At 39.7% G+C, this 18,953-nt stretch overlaps 3 non-coding genes across 3 annotated transcripts; all 3 read right to left on the minus strand.

Moving 5' to 3' along the window:
- Window positions 1-713: 713 nt before the first annotated feature.
- LOC131933567 (5S ribosomal RNA) lies at window positions 714-832 on the minus strand. The gene has a single exon (XR_009385057.1). It is a non-coding gene; the product is annotated as a 5S ribosomal RNA (ribosomal RNA).
- An 8,168-nt stretch (window positions 833-9,000) lies between these two features.
- LOC131933568 (5S ribosomal RNA) lies at window positions 9,001-9,119 on the minus strand. The gene has a single exon (XR_009385058.1). It is a non-coding gene; the product is annotated as a 5S ribosomal RNA (ribosomal RNA).
- An 8,159-nt stretch (window positions 9,120-17,278) lies between these two features.
- Window positions 17,279-17,397, minus strand: LOC131933569 (5S ribosomal RNA). Its single transcript, XR_009385059.1, has one exon. It is a non-coding gene; the product is annotated as a 5S ribosomal RNA (ribosomal RNA).
- Between the last annotated feature and the right edge of the window lie 1,556 nt (window positions 17,398-18,953).

The raw sequence follows: 18,953 nt of genomic DNA on the forward strand, positions 1-18,953 counted from the left end.
TCTGGCCGAGGCAAAGGTGGTAAGGGACTCGGCAAAGGAGGCGCCAAGCGTCACAGGAAGGTGTTGCGTGATAACATCCAAGGTATCACCAAGCCAGCCATCCGTCGTCTTGCTCGCAGAGGTGGTGTCAAACGTATCTCTGGTCTGATCTACGAAGAAACCAGAGGTGTCCTCAAGGTGTTCCTTGAAAATGTCATCCGTGATGCCGTCACCTACACTGAGCACGCCAAGAGGAAGACCGTCACTGCTATGGATGTCGTCTATGCTCTGAAACGTCAAGGTCGCACCCTGTACGGCTTCGGCGGTTAAACTCAACCCAGGACCACCCATTTGTTCTACCCATCCGGCCCTTATTAGGGCCACCCATACGTTTCCGAATTAGCTCGAGTGGTTGTAACCCCTACACGAATGTTTTCCATACCTACCCCTTATTTAACTTACTGAGTTACTTCTAATTATTAGGTTGTAGCCTACTTAGTTTATTTATTTAATTTGGGCAGAGTGGTCATCTTTCCTTTGTTGGTTTTTAAGGGGTTTGTTTCCATGGGTGGGTAGGATCGAGGTAGCCTACCGTGAAGGCACAAAAGAAACAAACAAAAAATATTTCGATATTACAAAAGTGTTCACAGGTATGTGGTGAACTTAGGAAAGAGTGCAGGTGGTAAGAATAGGTGTCCAGTGGGGCAAAAAATAAAAGACAAAAGATGAAAAAAAGTCTACAACACGTGGTGTTCCCAAGCGGTCACCCATCTAAGTACTAACCACGCCCGACGTTGCTTGACTGCGGTGATCGGACGAGAACCGGTATTTTCAACGTGGTATGGCCGTAGACATCTGTGTGAGAAAATTGGGGCTTATAAATATACTCAAACGAAATCAGCAGTTATTCGTCCTTTTCTGGCTACAATAATGATTTCACTGCTTTCCTCATATTATTTCAATAATAAAAAACGCCCTAAATCTCCACAAAAGCGAAACATTGTTTTAATATCGAATACTATGTGCCTTTTTTTCCCTCTACAGCCATTGGTCGCTATTTTTAACCTGAGGCGGTAACCACCGGTAGACTTCCCTGAGCTACTAATTTTCGAGCATCGCGCGTTGTAAAATACAAAATAAATACATTTTCCCCATTTTCCTTGACTAAAATCAGAAAACCAGGTGCCCCCTGCATCCGACCTGTCCTTTAACTATCGCTTTCATGTGAAATGATCTATCGGAAAGGCGATACTTTAACTTTTTTGGGTCTCCCGCTCACTCACTCCTTCCGAAACATTCTGCACGAATTCATTCAATTTTAATCCAACTCATCACATAGATCTAGATCTAGCCGCCTACAAGTCTACTAATTTAATGTTTGAGAAATAGTTCAATGCTTTTCATTTATTAATTATTCTTTTAACCTTTTCCCACGACAACTGGCACATTTATTTTCAGTCTATTAATATTCTGGCTTCATTTTAAAACACGCAACTAGGCGACGATCTAGAATTCTAGATCTAACGCTCTAGCTTAACTAAAATAATATAAACAGGAGGGTAGATCTATTCAAAATACTGTTTCAAAAATTACAATAATAATTTCACGGTGAAAAAAAAAAGGCAGGCGATCCATGGTTAATTAAATGCTAATTAAGGATGTTGCTTAAAAGGTTAGGTTGGCCTGGGACGCCAGTATTTCTCTAGAGTCTAGATCTAGAATTTCTAGATTCTGTAGGAATGAGTAGCCTAGGTATTAATAATTAAATGCATTAGTAATTATTAGTAAATAACATAAGATTTAGTTCAGTAAAAACTAATAGATCTAGATTTTAGGTCCAATGTTGGCTATCAGACTTGATGCTTGATTGTAATGATTATTAGGTTTGAGCAATTAATTTTTTTAAACATTTTTTTTAATTATTAGTATTAGTGATAAGTCATCATTAGTGGGAGTAAATTTACTTCTTTCCAGTCTGGTTCTGGGTTTCCTTGTAGCCTATATAATCTAGATCTAGTTGGTGATAATATTAATAAATATTGTTTCCCATTTTAAATACTCAGGCGGTTTGTTTGAAAGTCTGACCGCAGCTCCATATTCATTGACTGTCGAAGCAGCGCATAAAATGAATTAGCTTATATCCAGGGCTGGCCTGGTCTGCCTGTTATTGTGACTGAATTGTCCTACAGACAAGACCTGAAGAAGCCCTCGTTAAGTAATAAGTGTACAGCTTGCTTTTAGCCTGGCGCGGGGATCTTTCACCGGCCACTTTAACATTCTGCGACAGGGCAGGCCTTTACTTTAAGCTTTAATCTTAGCTGGTTCCGCTTTAACACAGGGTATTCTTTTGTCTTTAAGTATACCGCTTTCTTTCATCAGCCTGGAACCCTGTGTCTGCTACCGGTATCTCATCCGGCAGGGCAAAACAATTTCCAGTTTTTAAATTAAGCTGATGTCATTTTTAATACCAATGATTAGGATTTTGGCACAATGCTTATTTTTCTATATACACAAGATGAATTTCACATCATTTTCTGATTTCAGTTTAAGTTTGAAAGCATGTAAAATGTCAATTTGTCCTGCTATGTGATTTTTCTTCATTTATTTTTTGCTAGCCCATGGCATCACATTATGAAGACTCTACTAATATCTTTAGGCTGGGGCCAGTACCTTAACCGACTGTCGTCAAATGAAAAAACTGACAGAAGAGCGCAATTTAATACACACAACAGATATATATGTATCCGAACAAACAAATAAATATATTTGAACATATATACATACCTTTATATACGCACACTGATATATACATATATTTACATAATAAATACATTATATATGAATATATCTATATATATAACTTATTTATTTATACATATATATATATATATATATACTTATATATATATATATATATATATATATATATATATATATATATATATATGTATTATGAATATATATATTAATTCTTATATAATATATATTTGTAAATATAAATTATATATATGTGTGTATATATATATCCTTCTGTTTGCTGGGGTAGAAGAAAAAAACTTATAATTATAATATTCTGAAGGATATTATTTTACTTGAGCGTCTTTCGTCTACACTCAAATATATATATTTGAATATACATTCAAATATATATTCAATGAATATACATTTAGACACACATGTAAATATATATATATATATATACACAAAACATGCATATATATACATACGTATATATAGACATATATACAATATTCGTCTATGTATATATATTCAATATTTTTACATTATAAATAAATATATATATAAAAATATATATATATATATATATATATATATATTTAAAAAAATATATACATATATGAAATACTTTTTACACATATTTATTTATGCTTCTATAATATATGGAAGGATATTAATTTACTCAAGCGTCTGCCTTGGGTGTTTATATAAAAAGAGAAGGGTTGAACTAATGAGAGGAATAAAAAAAATCTTTATATTCAATCTAATTTATTTATATTGTATATGTTATAGACTGGCATACATTTTTTTCTCTCTGGTTTATGTGAAAGGAGCTTGCAGGGATTCAAATTATTATTTTTTGCATTGAAATTCATTCTTTATTAATCACAGCTATGTTGCAGGCATATAAATACTTCCCTTTGGGCTCAAGTTGCTTTGAAAGAATCCTTGTCAGTATAGAACTAGTACCAGGACCATAAATGTATGCCCCAGGGCAAATGTTAAGAAAACCTCATCATTTTACAACTCCAACTGACCAGGGGCTTAAGAAATGATGCTTCTGCGCAAACTTTCTCGTCAGCCGGTAAGAGATCAACCTCCTTTTGATTGTTTAAATTTAATCTGTGCTGAAATCATTGTGCAGGCTGGCAAAGAAAACCATGAACTTCTTGAAAGCTGTGTACTTGAGCTCATGTTATTTTTTATTTTCTGTATTTTGAAAAAAAAAAAAGTATATATATGATAATAAAAAAAAAAAGTTCAGAGTATTTAATTGTTGTTTTGTCTTGTTAAAGAGAATGTATGTTGTGCAGAAGTGTAACCAACTCATTTTCAAGCCAGGCCTAGCAAAAGACAAAACCAAAAGAATCATATGATATGATGGTAGTAGGAAAAAAGTATATCAGTGAACAAATGGTGGCAGATGCATGCCTTAGCAATCTGACATGGTAGCTTTAATGAAAGAAAAACAAAAATAATAAAAACACCAAAAGCCACACTCACACAGTTATGTTCAACATATATAATGAAGACAGAAAAAAACCAACCCACCAGAATGGATGTATTGTAATGAAAATGGCAGTTAGCACTGGTGATAAGAATCAAAGTGTTGGCTAATAATTCCTATTACAACAGCCAGCCTTATAATCTGAATTAAAACTATTAAATCCCATTCATCCCTTGGATCTATGCCAAACAACACACAATAAATGATATGCATAGAGGTGTGCTGATGCCCTGTGTGAGATGCAGAATGAAATAGTGTTTTTAAAAAAAAGGAGCCACCCAGTAATAAGTATGTGGCCTTTTTATGTCTAGTTTAAAGGATAGAATTAGCATGAAATGTGTTAAGAGAATAGTGTGTGCAGTTGTTGGGATAGGCATATTACTATGTAGGCCTATGTATGTATGTATATCTATCTCTACTTATTAAAGAAAAGAATGACTAAACAAAAAAAAAAAACTGTAACATGGCAGCTACACAGAGTGGGTGGGTGGATGAGGGAGGGAGGGAAAACTCGTTCAATGTAAACCAAACCGAGCTAATTGGGAATGGGTGGAGGCCCTGAAAAGGGCCGAGTAGTAGAGCCACAACAAGCAAGCCAGGTGGTTGTTTGCTGTTGTGTTTATTTGCTGGTGGTGTACTTGGTGACAGCCTTGGTGCCTTCACTGACGGCGTGTTTGGCCAGCTCACCGGGCAGGAGGAGACGGACAGCGGTCTGGATCTCCCTGGAGGTGATGGTGCTGCGCTTGTTGTAGTGGGCAAGACGGCTGGCTTCAGCTGAAATGCGCTCAAAGATGTCGTTGACGAAGGAGTTCATGATGGACATGGCCTTGGAGGAAATGCCAGTGTCAGGGTGCACCTGCTTCAAGACTTTGTAAATGTAGATGCTGTAGCTTTCCTTTCTCCTCCTCTTCTTTTTTCTTGTCACCGGTGCGTACGGCTTTAGCCTTACCGGCCTTCTTGGCTCCCTTGGAAGAAACTTTAGGTGGCATGTTGTTTTCTTTTCAATGGCTTGAACAGAAATGAGGCGAACCGACCGCCGGCCGCCCTTTTATATGAAACGGCGAGGAAATTTGGAGAGTACGAGTACGAGTACGAACGCCAAGCCGCTGCGCAGCCAATCAGAACGCTCGCTTGGTGACGAACGGATTTCCTCGCCGTTTCGTATAAAAGGGCCGATCTCGCCGTTAAGTCTTCATTCATCGCCTGCAGCCGTATCGCTGTTAGTCGCTGTATTTCTTCTCGCTCCTAACCAACTCACAATGTCCGGACGTGGTAAAGGCGGTAAAGTCAAGGGAAAGTCCAAGTCTCGCTCCTCCAGGGCAGGCCTTCAATTCCCAGTCGGACGTATTCATCGTCTGTTGAGGAAAGGAAACTATGCTGAGCGTGTCGGTGCTGGTGCCCCAGTCTACCTAGCCGCCGTCCTCGAGTATTTGGCCGCTGAAGTGCTCGAGTTGGCCGGCAACGCTGCCAGAGACAACAAGAAGACAAGAATCATTCCTCGTCACCTCCAGCTGGCCATCCGTAACGACGAAGAGTTGAACAAACTTTTGTCGGGTGTCACCATCGCCCAGGGTGGTGTCCTCCCCAACATCCAGGCCGTGCTTCTGCCCAAGAAGTCACAGAAGACACCCGGTGGCAAGAGCTAAACAGTGTCACCCTGCTGCCCACTGTCCACCTAGCCTACTACTGTCCTTTTCAGGACAACCAAAGTTTACCCAATTAGCTTTCGTTGTGTGTCAATGAACAAAAATCGAGTTTTCCACCCTACCCTACCCTACCCTACCCTACTTGTTTCAAACTTTATTAATAACGTATCAACATGTCAATCACTAGCAGTATGAGATCATTATTATAGATGTATAATACTTACACTGGTTTACACGAGCAGAACAGGGAGGGGGCGGTCATATTAATAGTAGTAACTGGACATATTTTAGGGGTATTCGTTCATAGATACAAATGAAAATAGAATCTATTTTTCTTTAAATGTGCTCCGTTTAACCCCTGTCTACAACAAATAAGGGTGGTCGTTATTTTAAAATTCTATTCTTTAACCTACCGCTAGTCTACCCTTTTTATTTTATATCTTCTTCTTTTTAAAACCAAATATGTTTTTATTAATCCTTCCCCCTCATTTATTTACACACTGTGTAAATACCGCCGATCGGGCGGTCGAATCGGGTCAGAATATCTACCTAGGTCTATAGACTAGGTCTAGATCTAAATTGTTTCAGGCAGTCTATGTTGGGTTCTTTTCTAATCACTCACACACACATTCATAATTCATTGAAGACGACAGAAGCAAACACACCGGATTCCATTGACAAGCGGCACAACCAAGGATTTCATTTGAACGAAGAATATTTTGTGTTATCGGCCCTGTCTGCTATTAATAGATCGCTCGGCTGGATACCGTGTCTAAAAATAATCTGCTATGTCGACGCTGTCTCAACGTTGTGTGGCTGCTACTGGCCAATCAGCGTCGTTAAACTCGTACTCGTCCAATGGGAGAGCTTCGTTGCGCTAAGGGTTTGGCGGACGGTTATAAAAGGGCCAGCAGCGCTGAGCTGCCGCATTTCCTTAACAGTCAGTTAAGATCATTCAAAAAAAAAAAGATGGCTCGTACCAAACAAACCGCCCGAAAATCTACTGGAGGCAAAGCCCCACGTAAACAGCTGGCCACCAAAGCCGCCAGAAAGTCAGCACCAGCCACCGGCGGTGTTAAGAAGCCCCATCGTTACAGGCCTGGAACCGTCGCCCTGAGAGAAATCCGTCGTTACCAGAAGAGCACTGAGCTGCTCATTCGCAAGCTGCCATTCCAGCGCCTGGTCAGAGAAATCGCCCAGGACTTCAAAGACTGACCTTCGCTTCCAGAGCTCCGCTGTCATGGCCCTGCAGGAGGCTAGCGAGGCTTACCTCGTCGGTCTGTTTGAAGACACCAACCTGTGCGCCATCCACGCCAAGCGTGTCACCATCATGCCCAAGGACATCCAGCTAGCCAGACGTATCCGTGGTGAGCGTGCTTAAGAGGTTTCTTTTAAGCCCAAACCACCACCCCCTGTCCTCAACCAAGGTCCTTTTTAGGACCACCTGACAACGTTCAGATTAGCAGTGAAGGTCCCCCACCTCACGAGTTTCCACCCACCCACCCACTACACCCCCTGCCCATGTCTGCCACCTACTACTACTACTACTACTACTACATCTATTAGTATTATTCTGGGGGATGCGGGAGATAGGTTCTATTCATTTATCTCTTTAATTCAACTCACACATCACATTGCTATTTGAATTCGTGTATGCATGCTGTTGATATTGTTTTATTTATCTCAAATGTGAAGAAAGGAGAGAATAAATTTTATATTTTTCTTTCACCCACCCACCACCCTATCCATTGCTTTTTAAAATATATATATAAAAAAAAAAAAAGAAAAACCCTTTAGGGTTAGAGCTAGATATCTAGATCTTAATCGGAGAGCAGAAATTATTCTTAACGACTACACGCCATAGATTATTTAATTATTAGAAGCCTAACTAACCTATTCGTTTCACGATGTAAACAAACCACTGCGAGTACGGAGCGGAGTACGAGAATATTATTTCGTTCGTACTCGACCAATCAGCGTTCGAGATTCTCTCGTACTCGCATAATGAGCTCGCTCGTACTCGCATAATTAGGTGTAGGGAAATATTTCAGTTTTATTCGCACAAAACGGTGAAAATAACGTCTAATATCATATTTTAACATGACAAACGTGGATCTTTTCTATGCCTACACGTGTGGGCAATGAAACTCTTTATTTTTTATCCAAGGGTCGCATAGCAGAATAGGTGAAAAAATGACTTTGAAAACGACACCGTTAGCCGACAAGCCAGCAACATTCCAGTCGACACGGCAAGCTGCTTTTTCATTGGCTGGCTCATTCGCCGACCGCTTTTGGTTGGGCGGTGTCCGCCATATTGAACGAACTCGAGCCCAGGACCGTATATAAGGAGCGAGTTTCTCTGCAGACGGCGTTTTTCGAACACTCCTTCATCAACAAAGAAGAAAAATTCAATATGTCTGGCCGAGGCAAAGGTGGTAAGGGACTCGGCAAAGGAGGCGCCAAGCGTCACAGGAAGGTGTTGCGTGATAACATCCAAGGTATCACCAAGCCAGCCATCCGTCGTCTTGCTCGCAGAGGTGGTGTCAAACGTATCTCTGGTCTGATCTACGAAGAAACCAGAGGTGTCCTCAAGGTGTTCCTTGAAAATGTCATCCGTGATGCCGTCACCTACACTGAGCACGCCAAGAGGAAGACCGTCACTGCTATGGATGTCGTCTATGCTCTGAAACGTCAAGGTCGCACCCTGTACGGCTTCGGCGGTTAAACTCAACCCAGGACCACCCATTTGTTCTACCCATCCGGCCCTTATTAGGGCCACCCATACGTTTCCGAATTAGCTCGAGTGGTTGTAACCCCTACACGAATGTTTTCCATACCTACCCCTTATTTAACTTACTGAGTTACTTCTAATTATTAGGTTGTAGCCTACTTAGTTTATTTATTTAATTTGGGCAGAGTGGTCATCTTTCCTTTGTTGGTTTTTAAGGGGTTTGTTTCCATGGGTGGGTAGGATCGAGGTAGCCTACCGTGAAGGCACAAAAGAAACAAACAAAAAATATTTCGATATTACAAAAGTGTTCACAGGTATGTGGTGAACTTAGGAAAGAGTGCAGGTGGTAAGAATAGGTGTCCAGTGGGGCAAAAAATAAAAGACAAAAGATGAAAAAAAGTCTACAACACGTGGTGTTCCCAAGCGGTCACCCATCTAAGTACTAACCACGCCCGACGTTGCTTGACTGCGGTGATCGGACGAGAACCGGTATTTTCAACGTGGTATGGCCGTAGACATCTGTGTGAGAAAATTGGGGCTTATAAATATACTCAAACGAAATCAGCAGTTATTCGTCCTTTTCTGGCTACAATAATGATTTCACTGCTTTCCTCATATTATTTCAATAATAAAAAACGCCCTAAATCTCCACAAAAGCGAAACATTGTTTTAATATCGAATACTATGTGCCTTTTTTTCCCTCTACAGCCATTGGTCGCTATTTTTAACCTGAGGCGGTAACCACCGGTAGACTTTTCCCTGAGCTACTAATTTTCGAGCATCGCGCGTTGTAAAATACAAAATAAATACATTTTCCCCATTTTCCTTGACTAAAATCAGAAAACCAGGTGCCCCCTGCATCCGACCTGTCCTTTAACTATCGCTTTCATGTGAAATGATCTATCGGAAAGGCGATACTTTAACTTTTTTGGGTCTCCCGCTCACTCACTCCTTCCGAAACATTCTGCACGAATTCATTCAATTTTAATCCAACTCATCACATAGATCTAGATCTAGCCGCCTACAAGTCTACTAATTTAATGTTTGAGAAATAGTTCAATGCTTTTCATTTATTAATTATTCTTTTAACCTTTTCCCACGACAACTGGCACATTTATTTTCAGTCTATTAATATTCTGGCTTCATTTTAAAACACGCAACTAGGCGACGATCTAGAATTCTAGATCTAACGCTCTAGCTTAACTAAAATAATATAAACAGGAGGGTAGATCTATTCAAAATACTGTTTCAAAAATTACAATAATAATTTCACGGTGAAAAAAAAAAGGCAGGCGATCCATGGTTAATTAAATGCTAATTAAGGATGTTGCTTAAAAGGTTAGGTTGGCCTGGGACGCCAGTATTTCTCTAGAGTCTAGATCTAGAATTTCTAGATTCTGTAGGAATGAGTAGCCTAGGTATTAATAATTAAATGCATTAGTAATTATTAGTAAATAACATAAGATTTAGTTCAGTAAAAACTAATAGATCTAGATTTTAGGTCCAATGTTGGCTATCAGACTTGATGCTTGATTGTAATGATTATTAGGTTTGAGCAATTAATTTTTTTAAACATTTTTTTTAATTATTAGTATTAGTGATAAGTCATCATTAGTGGGAGTAAATTTACTTCTTTCCAGTCTGGTTCTGGGTTTCCTTGTAGCCTATATAATCTAGATCTAGTTGGTGATAATATTAATAAATATTGTTTCCCATTTTAAATACTCAGGCGGTTTGTTTGAAAGTCTGACCGCAGCTCCATATTCATTGACTGTCGAAGCAGCGCATAAAATGAATTAGCTTATATCCAGGGCTGGCCTGGTCTGCCTGTTATTGTGACTGAATTGTCCTACAGACAAGACCTGAAGAAGCCCTCGTTAAGTAATAAGTGTACAGCTTGCTTTTAGCCTGGCGCGGGGATCTTTCACCGGCCACTTTAACATTCTGCGACAGGGCAGGCCTTTACTTTAAGCTTTAATCTTAGCTGGTTCCGCTTTAACACAGGGTATTCTTTTGTCTTTAAGTATACCGCTTTCTTTCATCAGCCTGGAACCCTGTGTCTGCTACCGGTATCTCATCCGGCAGGGCAAAACAATTTCCAGTTTTTAAATTAAGCTGATGTCATTTTTAATACCAATGATTAGGATTTTGGCACAATGCTTATTTTTCTATATACACAAGATGAATTTCACATCATTTTCTGATTTCAGTTTAAGTTTGAAAGCATGTAAAATGTCAATTTGTCCTGCTATGTGATTTTTCTTCATTTATTTTTTGCTAGCCCATGGCATCACATTATGAAGACTCTACTAATATCTTTAGGCTGGGGCCAGTACCTTAACCGACTGTCGTCAAATGAAAAAACTGACAGAAGAGCGCAATTTAATACACACAACAGATATATATGTATCCGAACAAACAAATAAATATATTTGAACATATATACATACCTTTATATACGCACACTGATATATACATATATTTACATAATAAATACATTATATATGAATATATCTATATATATAACTTATTTATTTATACATATATATATATATATATATACTTATATATATATATATATATATATATATATATATATATATATATATATATGTATTATGAATATATATATTAATTCTTATATAATATATATTTGTAAATATAAATTATATATATGTGTGTATATATATATCCTTCTGTTTGCTGGGGTAGAAGAAAAAAACTTATAATTATAATATTCTGAAGGATATTATTTTACTTGAGCGTCTTTCGTCTACACTCAAATATATATATTTGAATATACATTCAAATATATATTCAATGAATATACATTTAGACACACATGTAAATATATATATATATATATACACAAAACATGCATATATATACATACGTATATATAGACATATATACAATATTCGTCTATGTATATATATTCAATATTTTTACATTATAAATAAATATATATATAAAAATATATATATATATATATATATATATATATTTAAAAAAATATATACATATATGAAATACTTTTTACACATATTTATTTATGCTTCTATAATATATGGAAGGATATTAATTTACTCAAGCGTCTGCCTTGGGTGTTTATATAAAAAGAGAAGGGTTGAACTAATGAGAGGAATAAAAAAAATCTTTATATTCAATCTAATTTATTTATATTGTATATGTTATAGACTGGCATACATTTTTTTCTCTCTGGTTTATGTGAAAGGAGCTTGCAGGGATTCAAATTATTATTTTTTGCATTGAAATTCATTCTTTATTAATCACAGCTATGTTGCAGGCATATAAATACTTCCCTTTGGGCTCAAGTTGCTTTGAAAGAATCCTTGTCAGTATAGAACTAGTACCAGGACCATAAATGTATGCCCCAGGGCAAATGTTAAGAAAACCTCATCATTTTACAACTCCAACTGACCAGGGGCTTAAGAAATGATGCTTCTGCGCAAACTTTCTCGTCAGCCGGTAAGAGATCAACCTCCTTTTGATTGTTTAAATTTAATCTGTGCTGAAATCATTGTGCAGGCTGGCAAAGAAAACCATGAACTTCTTGAAAGCTGTGTACTTGAGCTCATGTTATTTTTTATTTTCTGTATTTTGAAAAAAAAAAAAGTATATATATGATAATAAAAAAAAAAAGTTCAGAGTATTTAATTGTTGTTTTGTCTTGTTAAAGAGAATGTATGTTGTGCAGAAGTGTAACCAACTCATTTTCAAGCCAGGCCTAGCAAAAGACAAAACCAAAAGAATCATATGATATGATGGTAGTAGGAAAAAAGTATATCAGTGAACAAATGGTGGCAGATGCATGCCTTAGCAATCTGACATGGTAGCTTTAATGAAAGAAAAACAAAAATAATAAAAACACCAAAAGCCACACTCACACAGTTATGTTCAACATATATAATGAAGACAGAAAAAAACCAACCCACCAGAATGGATGTATTGTAATGAAAATGGCAGTTAGCACTGGTGATAAGAATCAAAGTGTTGGCTAATAATTCCTATTACAACAGCCAGCCTTATAATCTGAATTAAAACTATTAAATCCCATTCATCCCTTGGATCTATGCCAAACAACACACAATAAATGATATGCATAGAGGTGTGCTGATGCCCTGTGTGAGATGCAGAATGAAATAGTGTTTTTAAAAAAAAGGAGCCACCCAGTAATAAGTATGTGGCCTTTTTATGTCTAGTTTAAAGGATAGAATTAGCATGAAATGTGTTAAGAGAATAGTGTGTGCAGTTGTTGGGATAGGCATATTACTATGTAGGCCTATGTATGTATGTATATCTATCTCTACTTATTAAAGAAAAGAATGACTAAACAAAAAAAAAAAACTGTAACATGGCAGCTACACAGAGTGGGTGGGTGGATGAGGGAGGGAGGGAAAACTCGTTCAATGTAAACCAAACCGAGCTAATTGGGAATGGGTGGAGGCCCTGAAAAGGGCCGAGTAGTAGAGCCACAACAAGCAAGCCAGGTGGTTGTTTGCTGTTGTGTTTATTTGCTGGTGGTGTACTTGGTGACAGCCTTGGTGCCTTCACTGACGGCGTGTTTGGCCAGCTCACCGGGCAGGAGGAGACGGACAGCGGTCTGGATCTCCCTGGAGGTGATGGTGCTGCGCTTGTTGTAGTGGGCAAGACGGCTGGCTTCAGCTGAAATGCGCTCAAAGATGTCGTTGACGAAGGAGTTCATGATGGACATGGCCTTGGAGGAAATGCCAGTGTCAGGGTGCACCTGCTTCAAGACTTTGTAAATGTAGATGCTGTAGCTTTCCTTTCTCCTCCTCTTCTTTTTCTTGTCACCGGTGCGTACGGCTTTAGCCTTACCGGCCTTCTTGGCTCCCTTGGAAGAAACTTTAGGTGGCATGTTGTTTTCTTTTCAATGGCTTGAACAGAAATGAGGCGAACCGACCGCCGGCCGCCCTTTTATATGAAACGGCGAGGAAATTTGGAGAGTACGAGTACGAGTACGAACGCCAAGCCGCTGCGCAGCCAATCAGAACGCTCGCTTGGTGACGAACGGATTTCCTCGCCGTTTCGTATAAAAGGGCCGATCTCGCCGTTAAGTCTTCATTCATCGCCTGCAGCCGTATCGCTGTTAGTCGCTGTATTTCTTCTCGCTCCTAACCAACTCACAATGTCCGGACGTGGTAAAGGCGGTAAAGTCAAGGGAAAGTCCAAGTCTCGCTCCTCCAGGGCAGGCCTTCAATTCCCAGTCGGACGTATTCATCGTCTGTTGAGGAAAGGAAACTATGCTGAGCGTGTCGGTGCTGGTGCCCCAGTCTACCTAGCCGCCGTCCTCGAGTATTTGGCCGCTGAAGTGCTCGAGTTGGCCGGCAACGCTGCCAGAGACAACAAGAAGACAAGAATCATTCCTCGTCACCTCCAGCTGGCCATCCGTAACGACGAAGAGTTGAACAAACTTTTGTCGGGTGTCACCATCGCCCAGGGTGGTGTCCTCCCCAACATCCAGGCCGTGCTTCTGCCCAAGAAGTCACAGAAGACACCCGGTGGCAAGAGCTAAACAGTGTCACCCTGCTGCCCACTGTCCACCTAGCCTACTACTGTCCTTTTCAGGACAACCAAAGTTTACCCAATTAGCTTTCGTTGTGTGTCAATGAACAAAAATCGAGTTTTCCTACCCTACCCTACCCTACCCTACTTGTTTCAAACTTTATTAATAACGTATCAACATGTCAATCACTAGCAGTATGAGATCATTATTATAGATGTATAATACTTACACTGGTTTACACGAGCAGAACAGGGAGGGGGCGGTCATATTAATAGTAGTAACTGGACATATTTTAGGGGTATTCGTTCATAGATACAAATGAAAATAGAATCTATTTTTCTTTAAATGTGCTCCGTTTAACCCCTGTCTACAACAAATAAGGGTGGTCGTTATTTTAAAATTCTATTCTTTAACCTACCGCTAGTCTACCCTTTTTATTTTATATCTTCTTCTTTTTAAAACCAAATATGTTTTTATTAATCCTTCCCCCTCATTTATTTACACACTGTGTAAATACCGCCGATCGGGCGGTCGAATCGGGTCAGAATATCTACCTAGGTCTATAGACTAGGTCTAGATCTAAATTGTTTCAGGCAGTCTATGTTGGGTTCTTTTCTAATCACTCACACACACATTCATAATTCATTGAAGACGACAGAAGCAAACACACCGGATTCCATTGACAAGCGGCACAACCAAGGATTTCATTTGAACGAAGAATATTTTGTGTTATCGGCCCTGTCTGCTATTAATAGATCGCTCGGCTGGATACCGTGTCTAAAAATAATCTGCTATGTCGACGCTGTCTCAACGTTGTGTGGCTGCTACTGGCCAATCAGCGTCGTTAAACTCGTACTCGTCCAATGGGAGAGCTTCGTTGCGCTAAGGGTTTGGCGGACGGTTATAAAAGGGCCAGCAGCGCTGAGCTGCCGCATTTCCTTAACAGTCAGTTAAGATCATTCAAAAAAAAAAAGATGGCTCGTACCAAACAAACCGCCCGAAAATCTACTGGAGGCAAAGCCCCACGTAAACAGCTGGCCACCAAAGCCGCCAGAAAGTCAGCACCAGCCACCGGCGGTGTTAAGAAGCCCCATCGTTACAGGCCTGGAACCGTCGCCCTGAGAGAAATCCGTCGTTACCAGAAGAGCACTGAGCTGCTCATTCGCAAGCTGCCATTCCAGCGCCTGGTCAGAGAAATCGCCCAGGACTTCAAGACTGACCTTCGCTTCCAGAGCTCCGCTGTCATGGCCCTGCAGGAGGCTAGCGAGGCTTACCTCGTCGGTCTGTTTGAAGACACCAACCTGTGCGCCATCCACGCCAAGCGTGTCACCATCATGCCCAAGGACATCCAGCTAGCCAGACGTATCCGTGGTGAGCGTGCTTAAGAGGTTTCTTTTAAGCCCAAACCACCACCCCCTGTCCTCAACCAAGGTCCTTTTTAGGACCACCTGACAACGTTCAGATTAGCAGTGAAGGTCCCCCACCTCACGAGTTTCCACCCACCCACCCACTACACCCCCTGCCCATGTCTGCCACTCTACTACTACTACTACTACATCTATTAGTATTATTCTGGGGGATGCGGGAGATAGGTTCTATTCATTTATCTCTTTAATTCAACTCACACATCACATTGCTATTTGAATTCGTGTATGCATGCTGTTGATATTGTTTTATTTATCTCAAATGTGAAGAAAGGAGAGAATAAATTTTATATTTTTCTTTCACCCACCCACCACCCTATCCATTGCTTTTTAAAATATATATATAAAAAAAAAAAAAGAAAAACCCTTTAGGGTTAGAGCTAGATATCTAGATCTTAATCGGAGAGCAGAAATTATTCTTAACGACTACACGCCATAGATTATTTAATTATTAGAAGCCTAACTAACCTATTCGTTTCACGATGTAAACAAACCACTGCGAGTACGGAGCGGAGTACGAGAATATTATTTCGTTCGTACTCGACCAATCAGCGTTCGAGATTCTCTCGTACTCGCATAATGAGCTCGCTCGTACTCGCATAATTAGGTGTAGGGAAATATTTCAGTTTTATTCGCACAAAACGGTGAAAATAACGTCTAATATCATATTTTAACATGACAAACGTGGATCTTTTCTATGCCTACACGTGTGGGCAATGAAACTCTTTATTTTTTATCCAAGGGTCGCATAGCAGAATAGGTGAAAAAATGACTTTGAAAACGACACCGTTAGCCGACAAGCCAGCAACATTCCAGTCGACACGGCAAGCTGCTTTTTCATTGGCTGGCTCATTCGCCGACCGCTTTTGGTTGGGCGGTGTCCGCCATATTGAACGAACTCGAGCCCAGGACCGTATATAAGGAGCGAGTTTCTCTGCAGACGGCGTTTTTCGAACACTCCTTCATCAACAAAGAAGAAAAATTCAATATGTCTGGCCGAGGCAAAGGTGGTAAGGGACTCGGCAAAGGAGGCGCCAAGCGTCACAGGAAGGTGTTGCGTGATAACATCCAAGGTATCACCAAGCCAGCCATCCGTCGTCTTGCTCGCAGAGGTGGTGTCAAACGTATCTCTGGTCTGATCTACGAAGAAACCAGAGGTGTCCTCAAGGTGTTCCTTGAAAATGTCATCCGTGATGCCGTCACCTACACTGAGCACGCCAAGAGGAAGACCGTCACTGCTATGGATGTCGTCTATGCTCTGAAACGTCAAGGTCGCACCCTGTACGGCTTCGGCGGTTAAACTCAACCCAGGACCACCCATTTGTTCTACCCATCCGGCCCTTATTAGGGCCACCCATACGTTTCCGAATTAGCTCGAGTGGTTGTAACCCCTACACGAATGTTTTCCATACCTACCCCTTATTTAACTTACTGAGTTACTTCTAATTATTAGGTTGTAGCCTACTTAGTTTATTTATTTAATTTGGGCAGAGTGGTCATCTTTCCTTTGTTGGTTTTTAAGGGGTTTGTTTCCATGGGTGGGTAGGATCGAGGTAGCCTACCGTGAAGGCACAAAAGAAACAAACAAAAAATATTTCGATATTACAAAAGTGTTCACAGGTATGTGGTGAACTTAGGAAAGAGTGCAGGTGGTAAGAATAGGTGTCCAGTGGGGCAAAAAATAAAAGACAAAAGATGAAAAAAAGTCTACAACACGTGGTGTTCCCAAGCGGTCACCCATCTAAGTACTAACCACGCCCGACGTTGCTTGACTGCGGTGATCGGACGAGAACCGGTATTTTCAACGTGGTATGGCCGTAGACATCTGTGTGAGAAAATTGGGGCTTATAAATATACTCAAACGAAATCAGCAGTTATTCGTCCTTTTCTGGCTACAATAATGATTTCACTGCTTTCCTCATATTATTTCAATAATAAAAAACGCCCTAAATCTCCACAAAAGCGAAACATTGTTTTAATATCGAATACTATGTGCCTTTTTTTCCCTCTACAGCCATTGGTCGCTATTTTTAACCTGAGGCGGTAACCACCGGTAGACTTCCCTGAGCTACTAATTTTCGAGCATCGCGCGTTGTAAAATACAAAATAAATACATTTTCCCCATTTTCCTTGACTAAAATCAGAAAACCAGGTGCCCCCTGCATCCGACCTGTCCTTTAACTATCGCTTTCATGTGAAATGATCTATCGGAAAGGCGATACTTTAACTTTTTTGGGTCTCCCGCTCACTCACTCCTTCCGAAACATTCTGCACGAATTCATTCAATTTTAATCCAACTCATCACATAGATCTAGATCTAGCCGCCTACAAGTCTACTAATTTAATGTTTGAGAAATAGTTCAATGCTTTTCATTTATTAATTATTCTTTTAACCTTTTCCCACGACAACTGGCACATTTATTTTCAGTCTATTAATATTCTGGCTTCATTTTAAAACACGCAACTAGGCGACGATCTAGAATTCTAGATCTAACGCTCTAGCTTAACTAAAATAATATAAACAGGAGGGTAGATCTATTCAAAATACTGTTTCAAAAATTACAATAATAATTTCACGGTGAAAAAAAAAAGGCAGGCGATCCATGGTTAATTAAATGCTAATTAAGGATGTTGCTTAAAAGGTTAGGTTGGCCTGGGACGCCAGTATTTCTCTAGAGTCTAGATCTAGAATTTCTAGATTCTGTAGGAATGAGTAGCCTAGGTATTAATAATTAAATGCATTAGTAATTATTAGTAAATAACATAAGATTTAGTTCAGTAAAAACTAATAGATCTAGATTTTAGGTCCAATGTTGGCTATCAGACTTGATGCTTGATTGTAATGATTATTAGGTTTGAGCAATTAATTTTTTTAAACATTTTTTTTAATTATTAGTATTAGTGATAAGTCATCATTAGTGGGAGTAAATTTACTTCTTTCCAGTCTGGTTCTGGGTTTCCTTGTAGCCTATATAATCTAGATCTAGTTGGTGATAATATTAATAAATATTGTTTCCCATTTTAAATACTCAGGCGGTTTGTTTGAAAGTCTGACCGCAGCTCCATATTCATTGACTGTCGAAGCAGCGCATAAAATGAATTAGCTTATATCCAGGGCTGGCCTGGTCTGCCTGTTATTGTGACTGAATTGTCCTACAGACAAGACCTGAAGAAGCCCTCGTTAAGTAATAAGTGTACAGCTTGCTTTTAGCCTGGCGCGGGGATCTTTCACCGGCCACTTTAACATTCTGCGACAGGGCAGGCCTTTACTTTAAGCTTTAATCTTAGCTGGTTCCGCTTTAACACAGGGTATTCTTTTGTCTTTAAGTATACCGCTTTCTTTCATCAGCCTGGAACCCTGTGTCTGCTACCGGTATCT

This window comes from Physella acuta, unplaced genomic scaffold, assembly GCF_028476545.2.
Source record: "Physella acuta isolate Inbredline_101_S28 unplaced genomic scaffold, ASM2847654v3 ptg002553l, whole genome shotgun sequence".
Lineage (NCBI taxonomy): Eukaryota > Metazoa > Mollusca > Gastropoda > Physidae > Physella > Physella acuta.